The sequence below is a fragment of the Pyrus communis genome, chromosome 17 (genome assembly GCF_041283825.1).
Source record: "Pyrus communis isolate YQ-2024b chromosome 17, ASM4128382v1, whole genome shotgun sequence".
In the NCBI taxonomy this organism is placed as follows: Eukaryota; Viridiplantae; Streptophyta; class Magnoliopsida; order Rosales; family Rosaceae; genus Pyrus; species Pyrus communis.
In genome coordinates this window covers 26,492,956-26,505,718 of record NC_142581.1, presented here as the reverse complement: position 1 = coordinate 26,505,718, position 12,763 = coordinate 26,492,956, and the positions used below count along the sequence as shown (strand labels likewise).

The following is a 12,763-nucleotide window of genomic DNA, read 5'->3' as shown; positions in this document are numbered from 1 at the left end:
CGTCAATTTCTTCAGCCATTAAATAAACCTTCTTCGACTGTTTAAGTTCACAATCAAAAAAGCAAACCCTTCATAGAGTTTTAGGCAACAATAATTCTCTAAACACAACAGAAGAAAACCCACTGAAACCCAGATTTCTCTCCCCACAGGCAACAACTCCTCTCAGAGTTTGAAACACTAAAATCCATAAGAACCCATCACCCAATCTCTCAAAACACAACAGAAGAAAACCCATTTCACAAACTAACACAAAAATCTACAAAGGAAGATAAAAATGGAAAGAAAATCACGTACCACAGAGTTGTCCAAAGAAGGAAATAGTTGGGAAGCGAGAAAAGCAGGGCTAAGAAGACCAAAACACAAAAGCACACAAAAGGGAAGCAGACAATGGAGAACAAAAGGAAAATAAGAAAGGAAAGAAAACGGAAACGAAGCAAAATAAACCCGATAAAGAACACAACATGATGACCAACACGTGGCACAGTCAATTCCCACCTACCTGCAGGAACCACCAAAACCAATCATAAACCACTAGCCTCTCTGCACGTAACGGTGCAAGAGACATTTTTGCATCACAGATGCTACGCGTTCTTAAAGGTGTATTGTGTTAGTTGTTCCCATTGTAATTGTCAATATATACTTCAAATGTATTGTGCAAAGAGGAACTTTTTTCTTATCATGCATGTCCTAAAAAGTTTTCATGTTTTTCGTTTTTACTTTGCGTAAAGTAATGATTTAAATGTTATTCATGCACTTGTCAAACAACATGGGATTTTAGATGCAAGTTCCTACCTAAAGTCCATGAACAATAGTAAGTAGATGTAAATTAAAAAAAAGAGTAGATGAAAACATTAAGTACTCGAAGCAAAGTACAAAACAACTTAACTGTCAAAATATAAATCATGCATAACAATATGTACATTATTCACAATACCCATAGAGTCTATATGTCACTGTTTCTTTTGAAAAGAAAGTTTACATATTGACATCAATGCTGCAATTTCCACCCATTTGTTCATGATTGATGCTTCAAATTTTCATTGCCAATCTACAAATGATAGTGAGAAAATTAAAAATCAAATAAAAATAGTTAATTGATAAGTGAGAAATGCATACTAAAAGGTTATCGTTAATAAAGTTGTTACTTATTAGGAATCACCATAATTAGATAGAATGAAGTAAGACTTCTTTCTATACTACATTCTGTGTAAATACACCTTGTTGGCTTACTATGGAGCCATTTTTTACTAACATGGTTGTGGTTGACTTTAAGACCCCCCTCGATAAAGCCACATATAATTGTCCATGACTGAAGACGTGATCTGGAAGGTAAATGCCTACATGTGGTGTTGTCTGACCTTGAGATTTATTTATAGTGATAGAGAAACTTAGTTTCACTAGAAACTGCTTTCTTGTAAGTTCAAATGGAAGCCCAGCAGTATCAGTACTTTTGAGAGGGATTCTTGGTAAGGAAACTCTAGGTTCGACAAATTGTCCAGTTAGAATTTCAGCATCAATAAGATTTCGGTAAGAACCACAACACAATAATCTTGTACCATTACACAATCCCAATTTCGGATCAATATTCCTTAAAAGCATGATTGGAGCACCTCTTTTTAGAGTTAACTTGTGTGGAGGCAAACCACCAAGTGAGATTGAATTCAAGAACTCTGGTTGATACAAATTCCTTGCGTCATCCTCAACTGAATCAAATGAATACATTGTCTCTTCTAAACCTGGAAACATATTAATTATCTTTTCATTCAACATATCAACGTCTTCATTTGTAGGAGTTACCACTACCCTTTCCACCATGTAGGTTGCATCATTTATATGATCCTCTAAGTCAGGGAAGATTTTGGCAATTAATTGATCAATGGAATGCTCACTCTCCCATGGTATCACCATGGATTTAGGTAGTTTTACCATATCATCCATAATAACATCTTCATTCCCATCACCAACACGAAGTAAAAATTCTGAAAATTCACAATCATTTATGGATCTCATGTTTTGTTTGAGTTTTAAAATCTTTACATGTGACCAAAATGATGCCTTAATAACACTTGCTTGGATTAGTTCAGACTTGGTTCCTTTCCAGATAATAGGAAGAATTTGTCGAAAATCTCCCCCAAATATCATTATCTTCCCCCCAAATGGTAAGTCAATATCTGTTAAGTCTTTGAACATTTGATCGAGTTCTTCAAGTGCATGATGATGCATCATTGTTGCTTCATCTCAGATAATTGCCTTTGCCTTTTGTATTAGCTTTGCTAAATCAGATTGCTTACCGATCGAACACATCGACGATGCATCGAGACTAAATGGTATCTTGAATTTAGAATGTGCTATCCTCCCACCAGGCAATATCGTAGCTATTATTCTAGATGATACTGTTGCTAATATTATGTGCCCTAACCTTCTTAAGCTTGCTAACAATGCGCGATATAAGTAAGTTTTTCCAGTTCCACCGGGACCATCCCCAAAAAAAGTTGCACTCTCTGATCATTGAACTGCACCCATTATTATGTTAAACGCAGTTATTTGGTCATCATTTAAGCGTTCAATTGCATCAAGATCTTATTGTGGAATACCTATGGATATTTCATCTTCAATACATCTTGTCATTCCTAAACTTGATTCATTTCTTCTTGTCATTTGGGGCAAATCAAACTCATTTATTCTTTTATTAAATTGAACCAAAAGTATGTTCAACTCAAGCAAGAGTCTGTGGGTAGCAAGTGTGGGAGTTATGTTAGTCATGGAAATATAATCTTCTATCATGAATGGATAAAACTCATCCCATAACCCTCGAACGCCAATTGGTGCACAATATACCAATATGGTGACAAATAATCTTCTTAAAGCAAACGGCAGCTGAATTGTAGAGGGCTTTAGCAAACATTGTCAAATATTGTCATCTCTTTCTAACAAGCCTCATTGTTCTGTTGCCTGCTTAAATGTTGGATGGAAAACCCTATTAATTGTTCTTAAGTTTGTGAAGGATGTTGGTCCTCTAACATGATTAAGAAGAATCCGAAGGTAAAATTCTTCGCCTTCAGCAGGTGAAACTGCATATATTCGCCCAATAACCTTGTTACGATTCATTCTTTTAAACCACTTTCTTTGAGCTTGAATCCATTTGTAATGTGATGGGATCTCCATGTATAAGTATCGTCGCGCTTTTGCATCCACATGATTAAGTGTGAAAAATTCAGTCAACATTGTCTTTCTTATACTCTCATCATGTAGAATATTTGTTATGCTCTTGTCGATACGAAACTGAACTCGATGCATATTAGGAAGATGTATTTGCAATCGCTTAACAGATGGGTAAATTTGATTAATAATGAACTTGAATATCTTCCATAATGCCTCTGGTGCGCAAACCCATCTTGCATCCTGAAACTACTTTATTTCATCGTATTTAGGGTCTGATTGCACTTCGACTGTCACTCTATCTGGGCCTTTGTAAACATACTTATATAAGTACTTGACACTTTTTATGCTTGCACAAATTTCAACAGTGATGTGACAATTATACCTTAACAACAACCATGGATTATATGGAATGACCCAACTATTATCAACCATTATGTTTCCTTGTCGATCAACTGAGACGCGCAATCGATTTCCTCACCTTTGATAAATTGGATACGAATCATTCCCTTGAACAATGACTGGTGCAAATGGTTTGTGATACTTTCTCTTACAGCTCCTATTTTTCATACATGGAGATTGAGGATTATGAATCCCACATGGGCCATGAATCATATGCTTTAACACCACATTGTAAAGTTGAGGCTCTACATCTTTGTTTGGTATTTCAGCTCTAACGATTCGACCATACTCATCTGGATTATTGATCTTATCATTTTCCTCTAACACCACCAGTATATGCACGTGTGGAAGACCACGTTTCTGAAACTCAATAACGTATGCGTAAGCAACAACAATGCCCAATACCCCCTTTTCAATGATGTCTTCTTTTAGTTGCTCAAGTTTTGCACGAAATACTCTAGTGAGTAAGTCAGGACGATCTTGTGGAGTTTGTCCAGTGAGTAATTCACTTTTGATTTCTTCCCAACTTGGGTTACATGTCATGGTAATAAAAAGATCTGGCTTTCCGAATCTTTGAACCAAAGTCATTGTGTCTTGATACTGTTGGTACATATCGCATGGGCTTCCAACAAATGATGATGGTAAAATAATTCTACGTTCAATGCTACCTGATAATTTTTTATTTTCAATTAGCTATATATATTGTACACATTTTGAAAAAAGTTATATTTCTAAATAACGATGACTGAAATGATATATATTCTTGCATTGTGTTGACCTGCATTTAAAGAGTCTTCAAGTTCTTTGTACAGATCCGCTCTAACGGTGGCTTGATTAGAACACAACCATCTAAGTTTTTGTGATTCAATTTTAAAGTAGTTATCTACAACATATTGTTGCAAGAGACGCCCACCTCGAAGCAAAAGTGATGATCCATTATGGCGTATCTACAGAAGCAAATTTCATATATTGCTTTTAATATAGGAATCATTATTCATTTATATATATTGGGAAGTAAATTATGTTATCGGTACAAACCTATAACATATAAGCATAATAGTCGCAACATGTTATTGCCCTTCCACCATCATCACGACTATTAACATCCCAACCATATGTACCGTAAGGTAGCAATAGTGGATATTGTAACGGATCATAAAATCCGACATAGTCTCGGACGTGAGAAAGTCTTCCACTAATTGTCTTAACCACGATATCCCTTCCATTTGCAATTGTGGCATTATCTCCATCTATTATAATTGCTACAACTTGTGATGCTGATGGTAAACTATACCGATGCCGATCTATTAGTTGCTCTTTTATGATCAACTTGCAATTCAACAAATCTTGACGTTGTCCGAGGCTTCGCAATGTATGAACAAAAGGATTATGGCTGTTCAACATTTATTGTATCTTTTTAACCACACATCTATCTAAAACTTCACTTTCACACATTCGGTTTTCAACTTCATGCTTAGTGTCATATATATAAGCTTGTAAAAATCGCGGTCTGTTTCCTTCATTTGGTAAAAGTCCACAATCTTATGACATAATGCACCCAGAGCACGAAATGTGTATCCCATGGCCACCAATATTTATTCTTTCATCCACGTGTACTCCCATTGAAGTGAATGCAAATGTGTGATTGTAAGCTCGAATATTTTGCCAGAAGTGTTTACCCTCTTTTGTCTGGTCAGAGAAAAGAGCAACCATTTCTGGTGGAGACTGTATTAGGGGTAAAGCAACTCTTCCCTTCAAGCAACACATATTCAAAGTTTCTCGAGTAAACAATCGTGCGTAACAGTACGGACATGTGGTTGGAGTAGGTAAACGGCAACCTAGGATACCCCAATTCTCATTATAATTTCTACCACAATTGTGGTTTCTTCTTCCTTTGCTTTGCCGCGCATGACGATTGGTTCTAGTTGCATGTTCTTCTTCTGATATTTTTACATGAATATTCAACACTCAGTATAAGAATTTCCTTTGTAACTAATAATATATCTATATATAGATAGAATTATATACTAAGCTCACCATTGTGGGGAAGAGTTGAGAGCATCCCATCAGATATTTGTGACCTATTCGAATGTGCCAATTGTCCTATATGAGTACGCATTCTAGCAGAAGTTTGGTCATCACGATTTGTGATATCTAATATTTAATATATTTAGTTTTGGTCTAATATTTTGTATAGTTAAAAAATAAATAGAAATTAGGTTTTTTTTTTTTTTTTTTTTAAGAAAAAATATTATGAAATAAATACCAGGAATTTCTTGTTGTATGTTACTGGGGGATGTCATAGTATGATCATCATTTGGAGTTGGAATTTGTTGTCTTTTTTCTCGTGCTATTAGACGTCGTCGAGCTAGATATCTTTGATGTTCTTCAGGACTCAATGATTGACGCAACTGTCGTGTACGACCTTGAGCACACTCCACGGAAAAATTTATCTAAAAAATTAATAAACATAATGAACCTAAATAGAATACAAATTCTTTGACATTCCACAAATACAAAAAAGTCTACACAGATGCCTACGAACAGAAGAAAACAAACCTTTATCTACACAACACTATAATACAAAAGAACAAAATAAAATAATCACAAAATATTTTTGAAGTGTAATAATTATCAATGCAAGAAAATGACGGGCCTTTATACACTTGATGGTTGGTGTTAGGCCTTGGATATAATTTAGCTTTAAGGTTTTTTTTTTTTTTTTTTTTTTTTTAAAGAAAATGAAGCTTAATGTGATCAACATTTCAGACGCATGCAAATAGATATAAATATATGAATCTTTCAACTAATTTTTGTTCTCTGTTTCTACACAATAATATGCGTCAATTTGGAGTGATTATGGCTACGTGTTTATTAGTTTGCTCTCCATTGTACAGGGTGAAATATTTTTCTATGAGATTTGTCAAGCAACGGATGGGGAAAAAATCCTCATTGTTTAATGTCAACATTTCCTATTGCACCAGTGAGATATGTTTCCTGTTGAGTTAGTTTAATGTGAATGCCTCTAATTTATATATGGACATGATATAATTGTCAAATATTTAAAAGTCAAGCATTTGGTTGGAACATATTTCGTTTAATTATTTTCAGGATTATAAGGGAGTGGGAATAGATGAAATATGGGATAGAGTTCAATATTGGGTAGCTTTTTGACCATCGGTTTTGAATGTGAATACAAAATGGAAACTTTCTATTCATTTAGAAGTTATTTTCTCAAGTCTCAACATTCAGCAAAATGAAGAAAACAAAAGGTCAAAAGCAAAAAGCCACCTCTTCCACTGTTATCACTCTCCCTTTTCTTCAAGGCTCACTGCCAACATAAAAGCTATGGCAATAATACAGTTTCCCCCCTTCCTTTTTCTTCATTAGGGGTGGGCACAGTGCGGTTCGGTGCGGTTCCACCCCTAAATTGGAACCGGAACCGAAATATATTAACGGTTCGATTCGGTGCGGTTCCACTTAAATTTATGACTAGAACATTACGGTTCGGTCTACACCGGTTCCGATTCGGTTCTTGCCGGTTTACGGTTCCTAATAATAAATTATTTGAACACCAAATCATTATGCATTCAAATACATCTTCTAAAACTGATTACATAAAGTTGCATACAACACATCTTTTTTAATGCAAATGTCTTTGGTAGTGGCACCAAGTCAACAAAAAGAGACAACTAAAATACATATGCACTGGTCAATCAGTCAACAAACAAAAAAATGATGAAACAAATTGCAAGTTTTCAGACTTCAAAGAGCAAGCAAGAAGCAGCAGCTCCTGTACACAATTTTTCAACCTATTATACCATGACATGTGTGTGTATATATAATTTATTTATTTAGTATTAATAAAACGGTTTGGTTCGGTTCCGCTGGTTCTTGGTCATTCGAAACCGGAACCGGAATCGGTTTGAACGGTTCGGTTCGGTTTTTCACTCAAAGTTGACTTTTCCGGTCAACACGGTTTTTTTCGGTTTTTTTTCTTACGGTTCGATGCGGTTTTGCGGTTTGGCGGTTTTTATGCCCACCCCTATTCTTCATGCCTCGACAAATGGGTTTGCAACCAATGAATGTGTAAAAGCATCAAAAGTTTTGTTAATTGAAAGAGAACGAAAAGTTAAAACATAAATTAGTAAAAGAGAAACATATATGAAAGAAAACAGGTAATCATTCAGTTCAAACATATTACAATTTTGAGTCATCAAAGAAACAAAGTGAAATAGCACATTGCCATTTCGATTCTTTGATTAAGTGTGATATTCGGCTTCTCAAGTATCTTACAACTAAGCAAAAAAAAAATGCGCTTCCTAGTTTCACAAACTAAAATGCATCTAATAACTTATCATAAAGGATAAAGTAGCAACCTGATCAAACAGAATGATAGGTAAAACTCGGGATTGAAGAATCTTTAATTACTTTGAATACTTGGTGAAGTTCCTCCACCTGAACCCCATGAAGAGCTGCAAGATAAGATTCAAACCACATTAAATAAAAAACCAATAAAAAATTCCCAACATTTGACCCAAAATTGAAAGAAAAAAAAAAATGAAATTCTATGCATATAGCAGATAATTGATAAATCAAACTCTGCAACTGAAAGGTTGACAATGGCTTCAAAATTAATTGAATATCTAAAACATCTTGTAATCATAATTATATGGAAGAGGGCTTCAACACCAGGTTATGATGTTTTGCAGACAGCTTACATCAACCTCTGAATTTCTTCCTCAATTACCTAGCTCTTGAATGCGCCAATAACATATGCAACTGGGACTTGGATTACATTGCTCTCAATTCCATTGACTTCGTCTATTAATTTTTAGAGGGTTACCTATAGTTTTTTCAATGACAATGACATGGTTTATGCATGAACATGGTTTTTTCTGATTTGTTTATTTATTTCTTTGTTTAATCTACACTTGAATCAATAAAATATTGCCATTGCGATAATACGGCATTCACAACGATCATACTATTGATTTGTAATTTCTCTGATAATTACATCCCCAATCAAGCAGACTAATTGTCAAGCGTAATTAAAAAAGTAGCAACAACCCTAATAAAAAATTAAATTCAGACTCATCAAACTATCGAGTTACATACCTTGCATCGCAATCTAGCGTAAAATTTACCTTTCTAGCAATAACGAAATAACTCAGTTGTCAAATGTAGGACGCACTAAAATGCATCTAATAACTTATCATAAAGGGTGAAGTAGCAACCTGATCAAACAGAATGATCATTAAAATTCAAGATTGAAGAATCTTTGATTACTTTGAATACTTCGTGAAGTTCCTCCTCCTGAACCCCATGAAGAAAAACGGCAGGCTGCAAGATAAGATTCAAAACATATTAAATAAAAAACCAGTAAAAAATTCCCAACCCAACACTGTTATTATGGTAATTTCAACGCAAGCTGCCTTCTCTAGCAAAGTTCATTTCCAAATCCCTACTACTTTGAGAGGATTTAAAAATTTCGGAATCTCTAATAACTGAAGAATTACGCTATATATTGAATAAGCTTGAGGAAAAGCTTCAAATTTGTATATAAAAAACTTTGAATTCAAACAAAAAATGCAAAAACTAAATCGTTTATTAAGAAGAAGAATCGCAACTTACATGGTCATGGGGATTTCCAGACAGGTCCCAATAGATTGTGTGGATATTTGAAACCTTAAGAAACCAGAAACTGTATGGCTCAATAGTCGGGTACAGGCTATGGTTCACCCTAGAAAATCTTTCTCCAATTCTATTGAATCGCTAGATAGTTTTGGCTTGCTCTCGAAGCCCACACTTTGCCGGCACAAAACTAAATTCCAAAATTCCTCTTCCTTGCTTTCAGAAACACATCGTCAGTTAATTAGAATTGAATATGAACGCAAATCTAATTCTACATCATCAAAGCAAATAATTCATACACAATTGAAAAAGATGTATAAATGGGAAGAGAACGGAAATTGAAAATATGATCAGAAATGAATGATCGATGAGAAACAGTTAATTAATGGCAATGAATTTGATTTGAAAAAAGACTTATAAACATACTGCTAAAGAAGTCGCACTTGTCGTTTATGGCGAGTGAAAGGCTGTTTCAAGAAGCTGCAGTTGTTGATCACGGCGAGTAGAGTCAAGTTTGAAAGTTTGAACAAATGCTGGAAGGAATACATAGAAAATTGAGAATCAAGTTTGAAAGTTACCTGCGATAAGAATCAATCGATGTAGAGGAAAAGTCTTTGTCAATCTGAAAAAGTGGTCGATTAAGTACTAATCACTGAGCAATTTTGAACGGCCAGCAATCCCATCCTACGCCATCAATGATTCGAATTTCCTTATTAAATTATATAGAATAATAAACAAAACAAACGAAAAAGCAGATTCATGTGGGTAATATTACTTAACCGGAGGGTAGAAATTATGAAAAAAAAAATAAAAAATCACTTGAATTTGTGTAAATTGAGTGTGGATGCAGGAGAAACTCTGGAAAAACACGCGGATGAGAGGTCTTTGCAGAAGACGAAAGAGAGTTCTTCCTCTTTTCTGTGCATTTGGGGTTGGAATGATCGTTGTTCCCTCTAGAACGTGTGGTAGGTTGGCGGTTCTATCTCCGATCTTTGCAACTGCTGCAACCAGTGTTCTGTTTTTTGCGACAACGTGTTCGACAGTTCTACTCTAATTTGGAGGGAGTGTTTGTCAGTTTTTATCAATTTACTAGTTATTTTGGTTTTGGTGGAAAAATAGAATGTGATGGAGTATTTGTGGGAGGATTGATCTAAGGGTCACAATGAATTTTAAGTGTGTATACTTTTATTTGGTGGTTGAAAATTGTCATTGTTCAGATGAGTACATTTATTATTCGCACAGTAGAATTGTGTTGTATTATATTACAAGTTTGACCCTATATCTATTAGACAGTTATCCGTTACTCTTTAGTAGGGACTGAGGATATTTTTGGCATTTTGAATGTTTCACCTATTTGGGCTTCTCACTTTAATTCCCACCTTGTCCCTGTAGGAACCACCAGAACCAATCATAAACCATAAAAAAGCCATGAGGCAAATCTGTCAACCAGAAAAATGGCCAACGGGTGAGACAAACAGTAAGAAAAGAGAAAAGCCAGGGGCATTTCCGTCAATAGAAGAGTCAGTCAACTATACAAAGAAGGCAACAGTAGGCAAAACAGAGGAAAAATCGAGGGGAAAAATTGTCTGCCCACTGGTTATCCACAGTACCACCAGGATTGGGTTTTAGTATATAGAGATTTCACGATGACCAATTAAAATATTATCATGAATGGATTGTCCAAGGGCAAAGGCACCTTGGTTATAAAAAAATACTAAGTTCTAAGAATGGATTTAGCCTTTTAATTATAATCTTAGTTATTATCTTATAACTAACATTACAAAGACTTATAGGTCTATAATTATTCATTGATTCAGGGTTATCCACTTTCTGAATCTTTAATTATGTCCCAACATTCATGATAAAATGCTACACTTAAACTATCCGGACCAAAGGCCTTTAAGGCACCAATACTCTTAACTGCGTCCCAAATTTCCACTTCAGTAACTGGTTTGAGAAGCTGCATATTATGCTGGCTATTAATGCAAGGGCTAATAATATCAGCGAATGCAGCCATAGTATCAGGAGAAGGGGGCCTTCCACAGGACAAACACAACTTGAATTCCTACACAAAAACCTCCTCAAGACCCTCACCAAATTCCACCAAAATCCATTATTATCTTTGATTTTTCTAATTTCATTTGTCTTTTTACGTATACTTGCTACAGTTTGAAAGTACTTTGTGTTTTTATTCCCCAACTGCAACCATTTAACCTTGGCTTTTTGCGCCCACATAATTTCCTTTCCCCTTAACACTTTACTTATCTCTAGATTTAGCTTCCAAATCTATATTAATGTTTGTATCTTGATCCTTCATAATATTATCCTGTTTATCACTTGGCGCATTTAAAAGCTTATTCTTGCGATATTTGATATCACCAAATGTCTCTTTATAACCTAAAGAACCCAGGACAAGCCCTAAACTTATCAATAGGTTTGAAGCAATCAACACTGTGCCATGTTTTCTTAACAAAATCCTTAAAGTTAGGGTGATGCAACCATATAGCTTCAAACTTAAAGGGATACTTAGCTTTGGTCACCTTTATCAATTTATTTGTTAGTAGTATGGGACTATGATTAGAGCCAAAAATTGGGAAGTTATGCAAGCTATAAACATGAAATTTAGTTAGCCATTGAGGATTAGATATACCTCTGTCAAGTTGTTCATAGATTCTAGTGTTATTGGTGTGACCATTGTGGAGCAAAAAATAATGTCAAAAATCCTAAAGGCATCACGTGGACTTTTACTCTAAAAAGACAAGATTGCCCTAAAAAATGGGCAAGGCTCTTAAGTATTCCCCACGTGCAGCTCAATTTTCCTAGAAGTTCAAGTAGCGGAATATGGCTACTCAAAGCTCCTATACTCGTGGCAAGGAAAAGTTAAAGTCATTGGTACCTTAAAGGTCTCCGGCCCAGATAGTTAGCCAGAGATGAACAATGTGTACCGCAACTACAACACAAATGAAGAGATGCTAGAAAAAGCAGCGCAGACTTGCAGACCACCGCTAAAGGTAGTCAAGGCATCATTGCCCAATGGAGGCAGAACTAGAATGAAGTAGAAACACTCAAGCTCAAGTGCAATTGGCAATCTATGCCAAGCGTAACCACGAGCAGCCAGCTCGCCAACCAAGAACGAATGGAGTGTTAATAGTAGTGACAAGAACGAGCAGGACACAAAAAGGGCAGCTTAGACCTGAGGTTACCACTGGGGACGGTCGAAGGCTCTACTACCCTAACAAAGGAAGTAGCGCACGGAGACCATCGACGAGACACCTCATAAATATGCCAAGAGGTGCAAGGTGAAGAAGGCTAACATTGTCAGACATGACGAAGTGATAGCCAATGCAACATTCAAAAAAGCGAACCAGAGTAGTCCAGCAACAAGAACAAAATGAGAGGCAAGCATAGAGACCATTCCTTGATGAAATGGGCTCAACGTCCAAAGCATGCACCAAGTTCTCGGTCCTGATCAACTAGATCCTTTATGACCTCAAAAACAAACCATGGTTCAAACTACCATCGCTCTCGAAGGAGGACACCTCCAAGCTTGACAAGGCGAAAAAGTAGA

At 35.7% G+C, this 12,763-nt stretch overlaps 2 pseudogenes; both read right to left on the bottom strand.

Moving 5' to 3' along the window:
- Window positions 1-1,164: 1,164 nt before the first annotated feature.
- LOC148689734 (uncharacterized) lies at window positions 1,165-2,010 on the bottom strand (annotated as a pseudogene).
- Window positions 2,011-3,636: 1,626 nt separating this feature from the next.
- Window positions 3,637-11,212, bottom strand: LOC137712198 (uncharacterized; annotated as a pseudogene).
- Window positions 11,213-12,763: the final 1,551 nt, after the last annotated feature.